This window comes from Bos javanicus, unplaced genomic scaffold (assembly GCF_032452875.1).
Source record: "Bos javanicus breed banteng unplaced genomic scaffold, ARS-OSU_banteng_1.0 tig00002723_1, whole genome shotgun sequence".
NCBI classification, from domain to species: domain Eukaryota; kingdom Metazoa; phylum Chordata; class Mammalia; order Artiodactyla; family Bovidae; genus Bos; species Bos javanicus.
In genome coordinates, this window is record NW_026893594.1 from 2,727,691 (window position 1) to 2,750,587 (window position 22,897).

General features: G+C 38.1%; 1 pseudogene; it reads left to right on the forward strand.

Annotated features, from left to right (window-relative positions):
* Nucleotides 1-786: 786 nt before the first annotated feature.
* Nucleotides 787-19,591, forward strand: LOC133243930 (olfactory receptor 5M5-like; annotated as a pseudogene).
* The last annotated feature ends 3,306 nt before the right edge of the window (nucleotides 19,592-22,897 follow it).

Here is a 22,897-nt window from a genome sequence, read left to right on the forward strand (position 1 = left end):
TCACTGCAGATGGTGATTGCAGCCATGAAATTAAAAGACGCTTACTCCTTGGAAGGAAAGTATGACCAACCTAGATAGCATATTCAAAAGCAGAGACATTACTTTGTCAACAAAGGTCCGTCTAGTCAAGGCTATGGTTTTTCCAGTGGTCATGTATGGATGGGAGAGTTGGACTGTGAAGAAGGCTGAGTGCCAAAGAATTGATGCTTTTGAACTGTGGTATTGGAGAACAGTCTTGAGAGTCCCTTGGACTGCAAGGAGATCCAACCAGTCCATTCTCAAGGAGATTAGTCCTGGGTGTTCTTTGGAAGGACTGATGCTAAAGCTGAAACTCCAGTACTTTGGCCACCTCATGTGAAGGGTTGACTCATTGGAAAAGACTCTGATGCTGGGAGGGAATGAGGGCAGGAGGAGAAGGAGACGACCAAGGATGAGATGGCTGGATGGCATCACCAACTTGATGGACATGAGTTTGAGTGAACTCCGGGAGTTGGTCATGGACAGGGAGGCCTGGCGTGCTGCAATTCATGAGGTTGCAAGGAGTCGGACACGACTGAGCAACTGAACTGAACTGAAGTAATTCATGAAAACAATTTTCAGAAAATATAAAGATTTTTCAACTACGAAAAGACTTGGAGAAAAGAATTTGCATGTATGTCTGTCTTTATGTAAAGAAGCTCTGTATTAATTTAGATATTCAAAGTATTAATTTCATGCTTTCTATGCCATTTATTTCACATTTTGAGAGGAGTGGGCATCAGATGATACGATGTGAGTAATGGAAAAATGACAAACAAGTTTTATTTCATTTCATTTTACTTTAGAACATGTTGGAAGCTAAGCAAACTCAATGTTAAAAAAAAAAAACTACACAGAGGTGACTGAGTTTATCCTCCTGGGACTGACAGATCGAGCTGACTTGCATCCTGTCCTTTTTGTGGTCTTCCTAGTCATCTATCTGATCACAATTGTCGGTAATGTCGGCATGATTTTGTTAATCAGAACTGACTCAAAGCTTCAGACTCCAGTGTACTTCTTCCTCAGCCACCTCACCTTTGTAGATCTCTGTTATGCCACCAATGTCACTCTTCAGATGCTGGTTCATTTCTTATCCAAGAGAAAAATCATTTCATTCCTTGGCTGCTTTATACAGTTCTAATTTTTCATTGCCTTGGTGATTGCAATTATTATATGCGCACAGTGATGGCTTATGATCGCAGCGTGGCCATCTGCAAAGCATTGTTATACGGCGGCAAGATATCCCGAGGTGTCTGCCTTTCTCTTGTTGCTGCTCCTTATTCTTACGGCTTTGCAAATGGTCTTGCCCAGACCATCCTGATGCTTCGTCTTTCCTTCTGTGGACCCAATGAAATCAACCACTTTTACTGTGTGGACCCACCTCTCCTAGTCCTGGCCTGCTCAGATACTTATGTCACAGAGACTGCCATGTTTGTGGGGGCTGGTTCCAACCTCACGTGTTCTCTCACCATTATCCTCATATTCTACATTTTCATCTTTAGAGCCATTCTGCATATCTGCTCTGCAGAAGGGAGGCACAAGGCCTTCTCCACATGTGGGTCTCACCTGACAGCTGTCACTGTATTTTATGGGACACTGTTCTGCATGTATCTGAGGCCCCCTTCCGAGACCTCTGTAGAACTGGGCAAAAATGTAGCTGTTTTTTATATTTTCATGAGTCCTATGCTAAACCCTTTGATCTACAGACTTTGGAACAAAGATATTAAAAAAGCAATATGGAGAATGATTCAAAAGAAATTTTTTGTCAAATAGAGTAGACATTTTGGTCACAGGTATGTAACGTATACATAGTCTCTGATCAATTAGTGAGTACTTTAACAAATCATTTTGTCTGTTGACCATTCTTTTCTTCTGTAATTCACCAATAAGACTTGGAAGAATGTTTTTAAACTGTTAGCTGTGACTCAGTGTGTTAAAATAATACCACATATAAGTTAAAACACAAGACCAAATAACATTGTTATTTATATATAAAATTAATAAAGGAAAGATTAGTCTATCTATGTTACTCAAAAAGGTATAGACTTTTAACAGAATTTAAAAATGATGCTAAAGGAATGACAATGTTTTAGATTTCCAGGGCTTAATGGGTTTTTTATTTATTTTCTAGTAACCTGTCAACTTTGCTTGTGTATTTGTCTGTTGGTTTGTCTCTTTTGTTTTCTATTATTCAAATTATATAGGAATGAAGATTTTGGGGAATCTCAGGTTATTATTCCAGGACATTTTTTAGATGATAATACTGATCGAATAGTATTCTCATTCATAAGATTTTTTATGTAAATGCCAAATATGTTTCAGATAAGATCAGATCAGTTGCTCAGTCGTGTCCGACTCTTTGCGACTCCATGGATCCCAGCACGCCAGGCCTCCCTGTCCATCACCAACTCCCGGAGTTCACTGAGACTCACGTCCATCGAGGCAGTGATGCCATCCAGCCATCTCAGCCTCTGTCGTCCCCTTCTCTTCTTGCCCCCAATCCCTCCAAGCATCAGAATCTTTTTCAGTGAGTCAACTCTTCGCATGAGGTGGCCAAAGTACTGGAGTTCCAGCTTTAGCATCATTCCATCCAAAGAAATCCCAGGGCTGATCTCCTTCAGAATGCACTGGTTGGATCTCCTTGAAGTCCAAGGGACTCTCAAGACTCTTCTCCAACACCACAGTTCAAAAGCATCAATTCTTCGGCGCTCAGCCTTCTTCACAGTCCAAATCTCACATCCATGCATGACCACAGGAAAAACCATAGCCTTGACTAGATGGACCTAGTTGACAAAGTAATGTCTCTGCTTTTCAATATGCTATCTAGGTTGGTCATAACTTTCCTTCCAAGGAGTAAGCGTCTTAATTTCATGGCTGCAGTCACCATCTGCAGTGATTTTGGAGCCCCCCAAAATAAAGTCTGACACTGTTTCCACTGTTTCTCCATCTATTTCCCATGAAGTGATGGGACCGGATGCCATGATCTTCATTTTCTGAATGTTGAACTTTAAGCCAACTTTTTCACTCTCCACTTTCACTTTCATCAAGAGGCTTTTTAGTTCCTCTTCACTTTCTGCCATACGGGTGGTGTCATCTACATATCTGAGGTTATTGGTATTTCTCCCAGCAATCTTGATTCCAGCTTGTGTTTCTTCCAGTCCAGCATTTCTCATGATGTACTCTGCATATAAGTTAAATAAACAGGGTGACAATATACAGCCTTGACGAACTCCTTTTCCTATTTGGAACCAGTCTGTTGTTCCATGTCCAGTTCTAACTGTTGCTTCCTGACCTGAATACAAATTTCTCAAGAGGCAGATCAGGTGGTCTGGTATTCCCATCTCTTTCAGAATTTTCCACAGTTCATTGTGATTCACACAGTCAAAGGTATTGGCATAGTCAATAAAGCAGAAATAGATATTTTTCTGGAACTCTCTTGCTTTTTCCATGATCCAGCGGATGTTGGCAATTTGATCTCTAGTTCCTCTGCCTTTTTTAAAACCAGCTTGAACGTCAGGAAGTTCACGGTTCACATATTGCTGAAGCCTGGCTTGGAGAATTTTATGCATTACTTTACTAGCATGTGAGATGAATGCAATTGTGCGGTAGTTTGAGCATTCTTTGGCATTGCCTTTCTTTGGGATTGGAATGAAAACTAACCTTTTCCAGTCCTGTGGCCACTGCTGAGTTTTCCAAATTTGCTGGCATATTGAGTGCAGCACTTTCACAGCATCATCTTTCAGGATTTGCAATAGCTCAACTGGAATTCTATCATCTCCACTAGCTTTGTTCATAATGATGCTTTCTAAGGCCCACTTGACTTCACATTCCAGGATGTCTGGCTCTAGGTCAGTGATCACACCATCGTGATTATGTGGGTCGTGAAGATCTTTTTTGTACAATTCTTCTGTGTATTCTTGCCACCTCTTCTTAATATCTTCTGCTTCTCTTAGGTCCATACAATTTCTGTCCTTCATCGAGTCCATCTTTGCATGAAATTTTCCTTTGGTATCTCTGATTTTCTTGAAGAGATCTCTAGTCTTTCCCATTCTGTTGCTTTCCTCTATTTCTTTGCATTGATCGCTGAAGAAGGCTTTCTTATCCCTTTGCTATTCTTTGGAACTCTGCATTCAAATGCTTATATCTTTCCTTTTCTCATTTGCTTTTCACTTCTCTTCTTTTCACAGCTATTTTAAGGCCTCCCCAGACAGCCATTTTGCTTTTTTGCTTTTCTTTTCCATGGGGATTTTCTTGATCCCTGTCTCCCGTACAATGTCACGAACCTCATTCCATAGTTCATCAGGCACTCTATCTATCAGATCTAGGCCCGTAAATCTATTTCTCACTTCCACTGTATAATCATAAGGGATTTGATTTAGGTCATACCTGAATGGTCTAGTGGTTTTCCCTACTTTCTTCAATTTAAGTCCGAATTTGGCAATAAGGAGTTCATGATCTGAGCCACAGTCAGCTCCTGGTCTTGTTTTTGCTGACTGTATAGAGCTTCTCTATCTTTGGCTGCAAAGAATATAATCATTCTGATTTCGATGTTGACCATCTGTTGATGTCCATGTGTAGAGTCTTCTCTTGCATTGTTGGAAGAGGGTGTTTGCTATGACTAGTGCATTTTCTTGGCAAAACTCTGTTAGTCTTTGCCCTGCTTCATTCCATACTCCAAGGACAAATTTGCCTGTCACTTCAGGTGTTTCTTGACTTCCTACTTTTGTATTCCAGTCCCCTATAATGAAAAGGACATCTTCTTTGGGTATTAGTTCTAAAAGGTCTTGTAGGTCTTCATAGAACCATTCATCTTCAGCTTCTTCAGCGTTACTGGTTGGGGTATAGACTTGGATTACTGTGATATTGAATGGTTTGCCTTGGAAATGAACAGAGATCATTCTGACGTTTTTGAGATTGCATCCAAGTACTGAATTTCAGACTCTTTTTTGACCATGATGGCTACTCCATTTCTTCTAAGGGATTCCTGACTGCAGTAGTAGATATAACGGTCATCTGAGTTAAATTCACCCATTCCAGTCCATTTCAGTTCGCTGATTCCTAGAATGTCAACATTCACTCTTGTCATCTCTTGTTTGACCACTTCCAATTTGCCTTGATTCATGGACCTGACATTCCAGGTTCCTATGCCATATTGCTCTTTACAGCATCGGACCTTGCTTCTATCACCAGTCACATCCACAGCTGGGTATTCTTTTTACTTTGGCTCCATCCCCTCATTCTTTCTGGAGTTATTTCTCCACTGATCTCCAGTAGCATATTGGGCACCTACTGACCTGGGGAGTTTCTCTTTCAATATCCTATCATTTTGCCTTTTCATACTGTTTATGGGGTTCTCAAGGCAAGAATACTGAAGTGGTTTGCCATTCCATTCTCCAGTGGACTACATTCTGTCAGATCTCTCCACCATGACCCGCCCAACTTGGGTTGCCCCACAGGCATGACTTAGTTTCATTAGACAAGGCTGTGGTCCTAGTGTGATTAGATTGACTAGATTTCTGTGAGTATGGTTTCAGTGTGTCTGCCCTCTGATGCACTCTTGTAACACATACCGTCTTACTTGGGTTTCTCTTACCTTGGACGTGGGGTATCTCTTCATGGCTGCTCCAGCAAAGCACAGCCAATGCTCCTTACCTTGGATGAGGGGTATCTCCTCACTGCCGCCCTTCCTGACCTTCAGTGTGGGATAGCTCCTCTAGGCCCTCCTGTGCCCGTGCAGCCACGGGCGTGGGGTTGCTCCTCCCGGCTGCCACCCCTGGCCTCGGGCTTAAGGACTGGGGTATCTCCTCCCGGCCGCCGCCCCTGACCTCGGACGTGGGGTAACTCCTCTCATCGCCGCCCCTGACCTCAGACGCTGGGTATCTCCTCTCCGCTGCCCCCTCTGACGTGGGGTAGCTCCTCTTGGCCATTTCTGTGCCGTTGCAGTCTGGCACTCTCAGCCGCTGCCCCTGACCTCGGATGTGGGGTAACTCCTTTTGGCTGCCGCCCTTTGGGCATGGGGTCCTCCTGGCTTCTGCCCCTGACCTCGGACATGGGGTAGCTCCTCTCGGCCCCACTTAGCATACCCTTCACAGCCGCCTGCACTTGTTTAGAAAAATTTTTATTATTTATTTTACCTGTTTTAAACTAATTTACATCCCTATCATAAAACTAGTTTTGGAGTTTCACTTTTTGTTGTTATGAATGATTTCCAACACACACCCAAATTGTAAACTAATATAAAGAACACCAGGGTCAGTATAACTACAAATTAATATTTTAAAGCATAGCCACAATTTTTATTTTTAAAAATTTTAGTTGATTTTGGAGCAGAGTTGGTTTTCAATATTGTGTTAGTTTCAGATATACAGCAAAGTGACTCAGTTATATATACCCATATATCTATTTTTTAATTGTTTTCCCATTTCTGTTACTAGAGTATTGAACAGTGTTCCCCCTGCTATGACAGCAGGTCCTTACGTTTCATATATTTTAGAAACTCAGATCCCTCATCTCTCCATGTCATGGACACTACTGCTCATCTTTGGCATCTCCTCCTGAGGCATATCCCGGGAAAGACTATGATGCTGAAAAGCGCTTAGAAGAGACGGGAACTGAGCAGAGAAGGGTCCTATTAAGTCCATCTAGTGAATTTTCTCTTTTTCAGATCTTCAGTGTCCTTACAGATGTTTGACTTTACACATATAAAAATGGAGAAACATGATGTGGATGTGCCTATTTTTTTTTCTTTGTATTTCTAAAAAAACATTTAGGCTATATTATTATGACATGTCAAGCATTGAGCTAGTATAATTCCTTTTAACATTTATCATTTCTTTCCCTTCTATGATGTATAAAGTCTAGAAGTCAAATTTGTCTGATATTCACATATATTAGGCAGTATTTTTTTTTAATTTTTTTGGTTATGGCTATTATGTATATTTTGACTCTTTTATTTTCAGGCCCTGAGTCCTTTTAATCACTGTGTTCTCTATTTTATTGTGAATATTGGCACTTTTGAATATTTTCTAATAATTAGCTTATACTGTTCACAAACTTCTTTAAGTGTTTTTTCCCTTTTTTACTGTGAATTAAATCATATTTTAAGTTTGTTTTCTTTTTACTCTATGTTTGAATATGACACATTCTATTACCACTTTCAATAAATTCCCTTAAATTGTATATGCATACTTGTCTTAACTTAGTCTTCATTATTCAATGCATCTACTTTGATTTTAAATAATAAAATGAACTTAGACTATTTTAATTATGAATACATCCTGCTTCTTACATATAAACTTTCATTTGAAGGTTCAGACTATATCTTTAATAACAAATTTTAAATAATGAAGTTTAAATATTATCTATATTTTATGACTAAAATTATAATTATATGAAATTTTGACTCCATGTCCATGTTCTTTTAATTTTAGTGACATTTATCAATGTTTCTCTCACAGTTTTCTTGCTCTCACTCTTAGTTTATGGTTTAGTTTTCTTTTGTGTGATGTAAACCCTTAATCCCTTCTTTCAGTGAGAGTGTCTCTCTTTCCACTTATCTGAGAACATCACTTGTCCATTCTCAAAGAAGAATTCATTTGGGTATGCATGTACAAAAACAGTTACTTGCTTTCAGTACGAAAATATTTTATTTTCTGTTTCTTTTATCTTGGTTATACAGACTGATGTTCTACCTGATTGTTTGGTATTTTTCTATGGGTAATGTATTATACTTTTTAATTATCAATTATCAGTTTCAGTGTCATTTGGGATTTAGTCATATTTATCCTTTAGTATTTTCAGTGCCTCCGTGGCTGATTTCTTAAAGTCATATTCTCTTAGGATATATTCTCACAATATCATATAACTTTAATTCAGATAAATTTTGCAACTGCCATTTTAATATTATCAGTGTGATTGACTCATATATTATCATCAATATTCTCAACTTCGTGAGGACCAGGTCAATAAACCATGTCTAACTTTGCTCACATATTTAAAGTCAGACTTTATCCCCAAACCTAGAATGTACATGTTCTGAATATATGTCATTTGAGTTAATAAAATATCACTATGCCCTATGCATTACAGTTCTTTGAGCAGTGCAAGATCTACTCCCTTCCAGTTTCCCACATGATTTTCACTCATTCTTAAATATATAAATCTGATTGTGCAACTTCAATGCCTCTTCACTCCCACCATGAAACAGAAGCATTTGAAGGACAAATGTCATCTTTTGCCTTTTTCTAACACTTTCTTCATCGATGGTACAGTGGCAAACAGATACTTTTCTCTGAATCTTTGTTAACTGTATATATGGATGAATTAATGGTTTAATGGATAAGTGAATGCCATTTTACCCAGAGAATGTGTAGCATTAGGCAAATTTGTCACTTTTCTTTCCTAAGCAATATGTTATCAAATACTGTCTAATACTCTGTTTAGATCCCAGCCTCACAATTTATAAATTGTTGGTTCCAGGCAAAGTTTATTAAACTCTACTTGCTTCAGTTTCCCATCTGTAAAATGAAGGTACTAATACTAAGCACCCACAGTGTTTGTGAGGATTAACTGAGCTAATGGTTGTATAATACTAAGTCTAATGCTGGCACATAGGATGTACTCAAAGTTACATATAAATAATAGTAATGCTACCTATAAATAATGACTCCCATTCTGTTTTCTTCCTACGGTTTTTAAATGAGTTTGTTATTCATTCTACGTCCTCTCCCTGTAGACTTGCAATTTTGAAAGGTGAGATTATGTGTTCAATAAAATATAGATTGACCTGAGGGGAAAAATAAGAATTATTGTACAGTCATTGAATTAAATACAGATTGCCTACTCTTGAATTATTTAGCAGATATTTGTTCTCAACTGTTATCGCCAAGGATAGCTGTAGAAACCACATCTGTGCTCAAAAGTGTTTGAAATCTGGATGTGACAATAGCATTATTCAGTTCAGTTCAATTCAGTTCAGTCGCTGAGGCATGTCCAACTCTTTGCGACCCCATGAATCACAGCACGCCAGGCTCCCTGTCCATCACCATTTCCTGGAGTTCACTCAAACTCACGTTCATCGAGTCGGTAATGCCATTCAGCCATCTCATCCTCTGTCGTCTGCTTTTCCTCCTGCCCCCAATGCCTCCCAGCATCAGAATCTTTTTCAATGAGTCAACTCTTCGCATGAGGTGGCCAAAGTACTGGAGTTTCAGCTTTAGCATCATTCCTTCCAAAGAACACCCAGGGTTGAACTCCTTTAGAATGGACTGGCTGGATCTCCTTGCAGTCCAAGGGACTCTCAAGAATCTTCTCCAGCACCACAGTTCAAAAGCATCAATTCTTCCGTGCTCAGCTTTCTTCACAGTCTAACTCTCACATCCTTACATGACCACTGGGAAAACCATAGCCTTGACTAGACAGACCTTTGTGGGCAAAGTAATGTCTCTGCTTTTCAATATGCTATATAGGTTGGTCATAACTTTCCTTCCAAGGAGTAAGCGTCTTTTAATTTCATGGCTGCAGTCACCATCTGCAGTGATTTCAGAGCCCCCCAAAACTGTTTCCCCATCTATTTCCCATGAAGCAATGGGACCAGAGCCATGGTCTTCGTTTTCTGAATGTTGAGCTTTAAGCCAGCTTTTGCACTCTCCTCTTTAACTTTCATCAAGAGGCTTTTTAGTTCCTCTTCACTTTCTGCCATAAGGGGGTTGTCATCTGCATATCTCAGGTTGTTGATATTTCTCCCGGCAATTTTGATTCCAGCTTGTGCTTCTTCCAGCCCAGCATTTCTCATGATGTACTCTTCATATAAGTTAAATAAGCAGGGTGACAATATACAGCCTTGATGTACTCCTTTTCCTATTTGGAACCAGTCTGTTGTTCCATGTCCAGTTCTAACTGTTGCTTCCTGACCTGCATACAGATTTCTCAAGAGGCAGGTCAGGTGGTCTGATATTCCCATCTCTTTGAGAATTTTCCAAAGTTTATTGTGATCCACACAGTCAAAGGCTTTGGCATAGTCAATAAAGCAGAAATAGATGTTTTTCTGGAACTCTCTTGCTTTTTTGATGATCCAGTGGATGTTGGCAATTTGATCTCTTGTTCCTCTGCCTTTTCTAAAACCAGCTTGAACATCTGGAAGTTCACGCTTCACATATAGCTGAAGCCTGGCTTGCAGAATTTTATGCATTACTTTACTAGCATGTGAGATGAGTGCAATTGTGCGGTAGTTTGAGCATTCTTTGGCATTGCCTTTCTTTGGGATTAGAATGAAAACTGACATGTTTCAATGCTGTGGCCACTGCTGATAGCAATATTAGTAAGTAATGAAAACAATGTTTCAGCCAAGGATGGGGCAGAGAGTTAAGACCACGTGGAGGATGGAGGTCAATCTCTGTGGAGGCACAGAAAGCGTGTTCTGAAAATTTTCAGTTTGCACTTTCATGGCACCTAAAGGTGCCTTTTGTGGCACCTTTAGTGCCATGACCAACATAAATCCAATAAGAACAAAGAAAGCACTGACACAGGGAAAGCTAAGGGAACATATAAAAAAATAATGAGGGAAGAAAGGACAAACTATATCTTCAGGTTAAGGTATGGAATGACCTATGGCTGAAAAAGCAGTCAACTGGGTTTGTGAAGTCAGGAATTCAAATCCTACCCTGACGCATACTAGCCATGTGGCACAGGTGAGTTAGAGATTGACCATTCCTTTAGAGTAATCTCTATCTGTTTAGCTGAAACTTCAAGAGTAAGTCATTTCCTCTTTGGGTTGTTTTGAGGCATCAGTGAAATTACCTATAGAAAAGGTGTTTGTCAATCCACTAGCCTGTTTCAAAGTCCTATTCATGCCTGACCTGCTCAAGACATCCATGTATATCAGGAAGGATAAGATATGAGCTGTTAATATTGGAGAGGAAGCAGTTTCAGTTTAAAAGAAAAGGAAAATATATCAAATCAAACACTAATCAAAATTTCAAGTTGATATTTTTTGAGTGACTGAATACATCTCCTAGGTCACATAGTGATTTGAAATTATGGAGAATAAGCCTGAGGAGTATGATGTGCTCTGTGACCCAGGTGTTCCAGTAAATCTCATGAGGGTTGATTCCCAATGTCACAATCATTGCTACTGCTCCTACTTCCTTCTGAGATTTGCTTTAAGAATGGGTCCCCAACTCCCATATCCTGCTAGAATTGTGGTTATATTTCTCAGCTTAGAGAGGGTTAATTAACTATCCTAATCAGGGATAAAGAAAGCAAGTGTACATGCAAGCCAGAAGTAACACTGTGCTTCTAATTTCTATTTTCAGTTGAAAGGAAATTTTATTGGAGTCTCAATTTGATGCCCAAAATTTGCACTTTGTTTGCTCAAAATAAGTACATGTAATCCTTTCTGTTTTCAGTATCAGTGTCAAATTCAACTAAGTTCCTGGACAACATAGTTAGTGACATTTCTATTGATCTCTCGGAACACTATATGACAGAGCTGTCACTACTGCACAAGAACCAAGGAAGGCAAACATTCTTCTCTGCCCACACAAATGTAAGGACATGTTCTCAGGTGTAGGATGGACTTGACCCTAGTACAAGAGATCTTCTCATTAGAGGCAGACAATCTCAGAGCCATTTTCATATTGATTTTGATTTCTTACTAAGGTTGGGTGCAGATACTTTATTTTAATGAGGATCCATTGTTTTAATATCCTTTCTTAGTCTTTCATGAGATATAAAACAAAATGAAGCAAAAAAAAAAAAAAAAACAGTAAGCTTGAGAACCATTCTAACAGTGATTTTTTGCTAAAAGTTTGTATTTACTGGTCTTTTCTTGGACAAATTTGTTTTCTCATTCATTTGTAAGTGAATGCCCTACAAAGTTCATCTAGACAGGTAGATTCCCCTTTAAGACAATCTCACAAGCACTCACCTGGAGGAGGAAATGGCAATGCACCCCAGTATTCTTGCAACTAAAATTCCCATGGACAGAGGAGTCTGACTGGCTAGTCCATGGGGCCACAAGGACCCAACTGAACAACTGAGCACACACACCACTCAAGCACTGACCCTTGCTTTGGGGCTCATCTCTCCTTAATCCTTTCCATTTTTTGTGGGGTTTAGGAAGCGCTCATTTTCCTTCCATACCCTACATTGGCAGCTCTCCTGACCTCTGTTTTGCAGGAATGGCAGGATTCAGGCACATACAACTTGTGCAGTTAACAGGTTTCTGTTCTCAGAAGCTCCTTAGATTAGTTATTATGCTCTGCTCTCATTGTCTTGATATGCTTGATAGTTTTTGAACAATGAGTACATTTTCTTTTGTACTGGATTCTGTCTATAGTGTAGCCCACCAGGCTACTCTGTCCATGGGGATTCTCCAGGCAAGAACAATGGAGAGGGTTGCCATTCCCTTCTCCCAGGGATCTTTCCAACTCAGGAATTGAACATGGGTCTCCTGCATTGCAAGCAGATTCTTTATCGTCTGAACCACCAGAGAAGACCATATAATGTCTTAGTTCCAGGTTTAACAGTTTGTAGCCTTCTACAGTCCTTGAGCTACTCCAGCATCAGAAGAGGCTCTTCTTGGCTGTGCACTAGTAAATGCATAAGTACTTTGTTCAGAAGATACTCATCTTCACTCTAGTCCAAACAGGCAGCCAAATCAACTGTGACTTTTCTTTCTCTGTAAACATATTCTCTTACTAGACATTTTTTTGTCTCTCCACTTATCAATACTTCTACTCTGCTTCAGTTGGGATACGTCTGGATCTCACACAAGTAACTGAGCTTGTGAGTCAAGGCCATTTTTACTCCCACAAGCAATCATCAAGTGACATGTAATAAATGAATTCTGCAAATGAACTTCTCAATTTCAGTTTCCTGCCACATCTTTATGCATTTGATATTTCCATGTCTTGATCTTTATCTTTCCATTTTTCTCTGTTCTGGTAATCATCACTTATTCTTTCTTTTGGGTTTCTTGTGTGTTAAAGATCTTGAAAATACATAGCACCTGTAACAGTGCCAACTCCTGTTCTCCAGTGAAGATTGTGATATCTTGGTAGGAAACTCATAGGTAGAGATGTTTCACACTCTCAATGAAGTGATACATTTGTGTTTGAGAGCATCTCATTTTTGATTTTTTGCAATGCTTTGCATGAAATGTGTGCATACACACATACCTACAAGCTCCAAAGGATGATCACATATAGCATTTTTACACACACACACACACACATATATGCATATGTAAAAGGAGAAGGAAATGGCAACCTACTACAGTATTTTTGCCTGGAGAATTCCATGGATATTATATTAATTCTATTATATTTTTTATTGAGTGAAAGATTCTTTAAATTCTGTAGTACTTTAAAATTTTCAAGTTTCATACACATGACTTCTTATATTCCCATAATAACCTCTCCCTCCCCCACAACACAATATTGCATTCCCTTAATTCCCTCTCCCCATTGGTAACCTCTAGTTTTGCCTCTGTATCTGTGAGTTGCTTCTTTTTTGTTTAATTCACAAGTCTGCTGTATTTTTTTACAATCCACATATACGTGATATCATACAATATTTGTTGTGTTTTTTTCTCTATATGTTTTATTTTGGTAGCATAATGCCCTACTGCTATACTGTACTGTATAGAGAATGGTGGTACAGTATCTTTATTTGGAGTCAAAGATGAATGGAAGCAAGTGTAAAAGAGGTGGTTATTTGGAGGACACTTCAGATCTTCTCCATAGACTCCCATGAACTTATCCTGGAAAGGTAAATGGAGATTGATAACATTGTGAAAAATATCATCACAGGTACCTCACCATCAATACAAAATGTGTATCCTTGTGTCTCCTCAATCAGACATGATGCTTGGTCATGGCTCTGGAAAGGGGAGGAAGGAACAAGAGTTATCTCACTGCTCTGCTATGTCTGGGTGATTCCAGTTCTCAAGAAAGTGGCAGAAAAGCATGGCTAAGCCACATTTGGAATCCAATTTAATCACAATAATGCTAGTAATGCTAATCTCTGCCTCCTGTGTGAGTCTGCCAGTGAGCCATTATGGTGATCCAGTGGCCTCTGTAGTATCCAGCAATGATAAAGCCAGAAATGTGTCTTCCACTAAAACATTTATTAACTATCTTGTGAACTCTGTTCTAAGTCAGGGACATGACACAAAACAGAATTCTACTCAGATTGTTTAACTGAAGAGGATTCGATGGAAAGAATTTAATAAAGAGAACACAGGCAGTGTTGAAGTCAATCCAAGAAGTTGAAGTGCCTGGAGAGTAAGTTCAGAAAGCAGTTTCATCCCCGTCCTGAAGCAGCAAACACAAGGGCTACAGTCAGGAATCCAGTCAAACTAGATCCAGGAAGAATGTCCCCTGCTACCTTCTCAACACAAGCGTCAGCCAAAATTTTCCTTGGAAAGATGCAGCCACCCTAGCACTTCCCTGTGAAGCTGGGAGACAATTAAAGGGAAATTTGATTTTTTTTTTCTCCCTTCCTCTAACTTGTGTTATGCTCCTGGTTTCTCCCATTGGCCAAACTCTGATGGAAACTAGACATCAAAGGAGCTCTATTGATAGAATCTAAAGAATAAACTCCAAATGGACAAAAAAAAAGTTAAAAAAAAGATAAAAACTCTAAATGAGCTAGGCTGACAAAGGAAGAATTACCAGCACATTTATATTATCTATATATCCACAGTGTTCCCTGTGCTATGTATTTATTATTATAGTATTTAAAATATAAAGAATAGATTCAGAATCAGGAAATAAGTAGTTCTAATGCAACAAATGTTGTCTGATCATCCAATGGTTTCCCTCTATCATGCACTCTTCTATCCTGTATGTTGTAAACAGGAGAGTTTAATATTTCCCACAAGTTATGTTTCAAAATATCAAGACATGGAGACATAGCTTTGAACAAAAATGAATCCTTTTGCTTCACCATTCCAGGAGATTTGATTACCTGATGATATTGTGGAGAGACAAGATGTTATGTTCTCTGTGGGTTTAAGATTATTAAAAGAGTAAAACACTTGTGGTTGTTTATAATCTAAATGATTTCCTCTGAGAAGGAGTTCAGCCCTAGAGATTTTGTCTCTCCATGGCAATTCTGGTATAAACTCCTCAGGTTCTTGACGCCCATGCTGTCACTGAGAAATCACACTTCTTTCGCAGGTAAGGCTAGGTATTGTTAAAATATATTGTGAAATCTAGAAATAAGTATTTTAATCAATTAGAATAAAATTATGGCCTGAAATGTATTCTCATCCATTAGCAATTTTTAAACAATTCTTAAAAAAAAATTTAATAAAATTTCTGAGTTTATATTGAAAAATGAAGTGAAGTGAAAGTCACTCAGTCATGTCCAACTCTTTGTGACCCCATGGACTATACAGTCCATAGAATTCTCCAGGTCAGAATACTGGAATGGGTAGCCATTCCATTCTCCAGGGGATCTTCCTGACCCAGGGATTAAACCCAGGCCTCCCGCATTTCAGGCAGATTCTTTACCAGCTGATTCACCAGGGAAGCCCAAGAATACTGGCATGGGTAGCCTATCACTTCTCCAGCAGATATTCCTGACCCAGAAATTGGACTGTGGTCTCCCACATTGCAGGTGGATTCTTTACCAACTGAGCTATTAGGGAAGCCTCCCCCGCCCCAAAAAAAATTGACTTTTCTGGGATTATATTGAAAAGAGCAGTACATATTTAGAATAAATACAATGGGAGAAAATTTCTTCACTAAAAATGAAGAATGATTGAAGATTTCCACTGTGTGGAAATCATTATTATTTTATGTCAGGCAAATTTCTTTTTAAACAGTTTTTTTTCTTCTTTTTCTCTATAATGTGGGTAAAAGAAGAAGTAGTGCTATATAGATTATCACCTAAGTAATTACTGCTTATTGAGTCCCTTCTGGTATAAAAGTGAAAAAAAATGGGAAAGTCACTCAGTCATGTACAACTACTTGGTACCCCATGGACTATAACTCACCAGGCTTCTCTGTCCATGGGATCCTCCAGGGAAGAATACTGGAGTGGGTAGCCATTCCCTCCAGAGGATCTTCTCAATCCAGGGATTCAACCTGTGTCTCCTACATTGCAGGCAGATTCTTTACCAACTGAAGCCCAGTTTTTCCCTTTACCACAGGGAAGCCCAGTTTCTTCTATACTGCCTCTCTAATTGCCACTAACTTTCACCTGGTGAAGGTGATAGGTTTCCTCCTAAAAGGGGTATCATAAACACACATATCAAATATAAGACACAATTCACTTTGAGAAATGTTAAAATGTGACTCAGATTCAACAATCATTTGTAAGTATTAGGTTGGTTGTTTTGAACACTTCCCTCATGGAGAGGTAAGTGCAAGATTTCATTAGGTGAAAATTGCAACCCTCATTAACATACAGATAAAAAAAAACTGAGCAGGCTTAAATTCTTCTATTTTTCTCATAATATGAAAATTTATAACTGTACCATGGAGGGGTATCATATTGGAAAAAGCTATAGATCATACGTCACAGACAGAGCCTGAAGGTATGTGTGACTGTCAGAGCACAAATCTCATTAGTCCCCAAGGCCATTTCTGTCCATTTCTGAGTTTTTCTTGCCCAGTCATGTAGGATATTGTGTTCTGTTTTTGAAAAGAAAGATCATGACTGTAAACTACTGAGGTAAATGATCTTAAATGTTCATTGCTTGCACTGCCTCATTTCCATGCAGTAAAAGTTGAATGGAGATGTTAAATATCTTGATCAATGATTGAATAAATACAAACGTTAAAGACACAAACCAGAAACAAAGAATGTTTGCTTATTATGAACATAACTCTAATCTTAGAAATTTAGAAAAACCAAACGATTGTGGTTTCATAGATTTAAATGACTTGCCTTGCATTTTATCACCCTGGTTAGTAAGTTCAAATGTCTCAAGTAGATAATGAAATAGTTCAAATGGGTAAGAAAGTAGGAGTGGTTCATTTACAAAGTGCATTACACGTGACCCATGTCCATCCCTAACCTTGTAGCTATTAATGAGTCTTATAACAATGACATACCTGGTTATGTGCTATTGAAGGAAAGTGTAGATTTTTTGAGTATGGCCTTCATGGTCTCCTTTATCATGCACAAAATTTGAGAAGTGAACTTTGTGATTTCTTTACCTACTGTCTCAGTTTTATAGGTAATATGATTATTTTATTATCAGTGTGATCTTTTACATGATTTAAAGAAGTAGAATTCTTGTCATAAAGTTTATTCTTATTCTCTGCAAGAGTTAAAATGAGGTAGTTACAACAAAATCATTATGTGTCTGTCAATCTTTTTAAGTAATTGTCTCCTCCCCCAAAATGAAATTTTTGATACTGCCTCCTTTAACAGTTGATACCACTGATATGTATAAAAATATACACATAGTATTTATATACTATATGCTTATCTGTTTTCATAGAAAATAACTTATTTACTTTTATGTCCCATGAACCAATTTTTGCCCTCAATAATTGTCTGTAATATAGTAATCTAAATATATCCAGAGATGTCAAAAAATTAAGCATGGTGATGTGAGGGCCTCTGGAGGTAGGCAGGAGTACATAAAATGAACATGTAACACAGGGTGAGGGACTAGGTTGAAAATGACCTTGAGGTTAGAGTGGCAGATAGACAGACACTGGTTCTATAAGGATCTATTTATTCCACACCTTAAATTCATTCCACTGTGAATAACTATTTCAATTACTGATGTTTTAGGTACCACATAAAAATTACACTGAAAACAAAGGATTATAATTTCAAAGAATTGTAATGATTAAAGGAATTGAAAGTGACCAATTAATGATAATGATTTTTAGGAAAGATAAAAGGTTCAATTATGAAAAGAAATGTAAAAACACATTTGAAAATATGACTCTTTATGCAAAGGACCTCTCCTTCCTTTTGTTGTTAGTCACTCAGTCATGTCCAAGCAAGCATTTACGACCCAATGGACTATAGCCCACCAGGATCCTCTGTGCGTGGAATTCTCCAGGCAAGGTTACTACAGTGGGTTCCATTTCCTTTTTCATGGGCTCTTACCCAAGCAGGGATCAAACCTGTATCTTCCACATTGCAGGCAGATTCTTGAACAACTCGAGCCACCAGTGAAGCTGAAAGGAATTCTACTTTTAAAGTTAAATATTGAAAACATTAATGCATGATTACTAGGTGATTTCTGCTTTTTAAAAAAAGTTTTTATGTGGACCATTTCTGAAGACTTTACTGAATTTCCTATAATGTTTGCCAAGAGGCATGTGATATCTTAGATCCCTAACTGGGGATCAAACTTATCCCCTGCTTTGGAAGGTGAAATTTTAACCACTGGATTACCAAGGATGTCCCTTGAATTATTTCTTTATGCCATAAGTATTTACAAGTTTGAGAGGAGTAGGCATCTGATGAAATGATGTGAACAATGGAAAAGCGATGAAAGATAAATTCATTTTTATTTCCTTTATGTTAGATCTCACTGGAAGCTGAGCAAACACAATGTTAAAGGAAAACTATACAGAGGTGACCGAGTTCATCCTCCTGGGACTGACAGATCGAGCTGACTTGCAGCCTGTCTTTTTTGCGGTCTTCCTAGTCATCTACCTGATCACAGTCATCGGCAATGTAAGCATGATTTTGTTAATCAGAACTGACTCAAAGCTTCAGACCCCAATGTACTTCTTCCTCAGCCACCTCTCCTTTGTAGATCTCTGTTACGCCACCACTGTCACTCCTCAGATGCTGGTTCATTTCCTATGCAAGAGGAAAACCATTTCCTTCCTTGGCTGCTTTATACAGTTCCACTTTTTCATTGCCTTGGTGATTGCAGATTATTATATGCTCACAGTGATGGCTTACGATCGCTATGTGGCCATCTGCAAACCATTGTTATATGGCAGCAAGATGTCCCGAGGTGTCTGCCTTTCTCTTGTTGCTGCTCCTTATTCTTACGGCTTTGCAATTGGTCTTGCCCAGACCATCCTGATGCTTCGTCTCTCCTTCTGTGGACCCAATGAAATCAACCACTTTTACTGTGCGGACCCACCTCTCCTAGTCCTGGCCTGTTCAGATACTTACGTCAAAGAGACTGCCATGTTTGTAGTTGCTGGTTCCAACCTCACGTGTTCTCTCACCGTCATCCTCATCTCCTAAATTTTCATCTTTAGAGCCATTCTGCATATCCGCTCTGCAGAAGGGAGGCACAAGGCCTTCTCCACCTGTGGGTCCACCTGACAGCTGTCACTGTCTTTTATGGGACACTTCTCTGCATGTATCTGAGGCCCCCTTCTGAGACTTCTGTAGAACAGGGCAAACTTGTAGCTGTTTTTCACATTTTCATGAGTCCTATGCTAAACCCTTTGATCTACAGCCTTCGGAACAAAGATGTTAAAAAGGCAATAAGGAGAGTGATTCAAGAGAAATTTTTTGTCAAATAGAATAGACATTTTGGTCACAGGTATGTAACATATACATAGTCTCTGATCAGTTAGTGAGCACTTTAACAAATCATTTTGTCTATTGACCATTCTTAACTTGTATAATTCACGAATAAGACTTGGAACAATGTTTTTAAATTGTTAGCTGTGACTCAGTGTATTAAAATAATACTACATATAAATTAAAACACAAGACCAAATAACATTATTATTGCTGTATAAAATAAATAAAGGAGAGATTATTCTATCCATGTTACTCAAAAAGGTACAGACTTTTAACAGATAGAACTAAAAAATGATGTTAAGGGAATGACAATGTTTTAGATTTCCAGGGCTTAATGGGTTTTCAATTTATTTTCTAGGAACTTGTCAACCTTGTATGTTTATTTGTCTGTTGGTTTGTTTCTTTTGTTTTCTATTATTCAAATTTTATAGCAATGAAGATTTTGGGGAATCTCAGGTTATTATTCCAGGATATATTTTAGATCATAATACTGGTTGAATAGAATTCTCATTCATAAGATTTTCTATGTAAATGCAAATATTTACATTATTGATTGATGTAAATTGAATCAATTAATACTGATTCGAATATTTTTTATTATTCATTTTACCTGTTTTAAACTAATTTACATCCCTATCATAAAACTAGTTTTGGAGTTTCAGTTTTTGTTGTTATGAATGATTTCCAATACACAACCAAATTATAAACTAATATAAAGAACACCAGGGTCAGTATAACTACAAATTAATATTTTCAAGCATACCCACAATTTTTATTTTTAAATTTTTAGTTTATTTTAGAGCAGATTTGATTAACAATATTGTGTTAGTTTCAGATATACAGCAAAGTGACTCAGTTATAAATATCCATATATCTATTTTTTTAAATTGTTTTCCCATTTCTGTTACTACAGAGTATTGAACAGTGTTCCCTGTGCTATAACAGCAGGTCCTTTTGTTTCCTACATTTTAGAAACTCAGATCCCATACCTCTCCATGTCATGGACACTACTGCTCATCTTTGGCATCTCCTCCTGAGGCATATCCGGGAAAAGACTATGATGTTGAAAAGTGCTTAAATGGGAACTGAGCAGAGTAGGGTCCTATTAAGTCCATGTAGTGAATTTTCTTTTTTTCAGATCTTCAGTGTCCTTACAGATGTTTGAATTTTCACATATAAAAATGGAGAAACATGATGTGGATTTGCCTATTTATTTTTTTGGTAATTAAAAAAAAAAATTTAGGCCAAATTATTATGACACGTCAAGTATTGAGCTAGTATAATTCCTTTTAACATTTATAGTTTCCTTCCCTTCTGTGATGTATAAAGTCTAAAAGTCAAATTTGTCTGATATTCACATATATTAGGCAGTATTTTTTGTTTGTTTGTTTATGGCTATTATGTATATTTTGACTTTTATTTTCAAGTCGTGAGTCCTTTTAATTACTGTGTTCTCTATTTTATTGTGAATATTGGCACTTTTGAATATTTTCTAATAATTAACTTATGCTGTTCACAAACTACTTTATGTGTTTTTCCTTTACTTACTGTGAATTAAATCAAATTTTAAGTTTGTTTTCTTTTTACTCCATGTTTGAATATGACATGTTCTATTACCACTTTTAATAAATTCCCTTAAATTGTATATGCATACTTGTCTTAACTTAGTCTTCATTATTCAATGCATCTACTTTGATTTTAAATAATAAAAGGGCCTTAGAATATTTTAATTATGAATAAATCCTGCTTCTTACTTATAAACTATCATTTGAAGGTTGGGAATATATCTCTAATAACAAATTTTCAATAATGAAGTTTAAATATTATTTATATTTTATGACTAAAATTATAATTATATCAAATTTTGACTCCATGTCCATGTTCTTTTAACTTTAGTGACATTTATCAATGTTTCTCTCACAGTTTTCTTGCTCTCACTCTTTGTTTATGGCTTAGTTTTCTTTAGTTGATGTAAACCCTTAATCACATCTGTCAGTAGAGTGTCTCTCTTTCCACTTATCTGAGAATATCACTTGTCCATTCTCAAAGAAGAATTCATTTGGGTATGCATGTACAAAAACAGTTACTTGCCTAGAGGACTTAAAGTATTTTATTTTCTGTCTTCTTTTATCTTGTTTATACAGACTGACACTCTACCAGATTATTTGGTATTTTTCTATGGGTAATGTATTATCTTTTTAATTATCAATTTTCAGTTTCAATGTCAGTTGGATTTAGTTGTATCCACCCTTTAGTATTTTCAGTGCCTCCGTGGCTGATTTCTTAAAGTCATATTCTCTTAGGATATTCTCACAATATCATATAACTTTAATTCAGATAAATTTTGCAGCTGCCGTTTTAATATTATCAGTGTGATTGACTCATATATTATCATCAATATTCTCAAATTCGTGAGGACCAGGTCAATAAACCATATCTACTGCCTCTGTTATTCTACTATTTGTTGCCTCCAGAGTGTTTTTAATTTCATTTATTGCATTATTCATTATATATTGACTCTTTTTTATTTCTTCTAGGTCCTTGTTAAACCTTTCTTGCATCTTCTCAATCCTTGTCTCCAAGTTATTTATCTGTGATTCCATTTTAATTTCAAGATTTTGGATCAATTTCACTATCATTATTTGGAATTCTTTATCAGGTAGATTCCCTATCTCTTCCTCTTTTGTTTGGTTTGGTGGGCATTTATCCTGTTCCTTTATCTGCTGGCTATTCCTCTGTCTCTTCATCTTGTTTAAATTGCTGAGTTTGGGGTGTCCTTTCTGTATTCTGGCAGTTTGTGGAGTTCTCTTTATTGTGGCTTTTCCTCGCTGTGTGTGGGTTTGTACAGGTGGCTTGTCAAGGTTTCCTGGTTAGGGAAGCTTGTGTCGGTGTTCTGATGGGTGGAGCTGTATTTCTTCTCTTTGTTCAGTCGCGCTGTGGGGAGGGAGGGAGGGAGGCTGCAAACAAATAACACTGGCGTGTGCTCGCAGTGCCTCAGCCACACTGGGTCTGCCCCCGCTCACAGCGCGTGTAGCCTCCCTGCCCACACTGCTCGGGCTCTAGGTTGTTCCGCCGGGAACAATCCGAGGCTGGCCCTGGGTTGCATGTACCTCCCAGGTTCAAGCCGCTCAGGTTCAGGCACTCGGGTAGTCCTCAGAGGTGCAGACTCAGTTGGGCCTGAGTTTTGTGCTCTTCCCAGGTCCGAGCAGCTCAAGTGATGAGGTGTTTGGCGAGCGCCAATGCTGCGACTTATCGTCTCCCCGCCACTCGGTTATCTGGGTGTAAAACTGGCGCACCTTCTCAGGCAGATGTTAACCGTCCAGACCCCCAAGAAGTTTTAGTTAGCAAAGAAGCCTGCTTACAGTTTTATAGATAATGTCTCTCTGGGGCTGCGATTGCCCCCTTC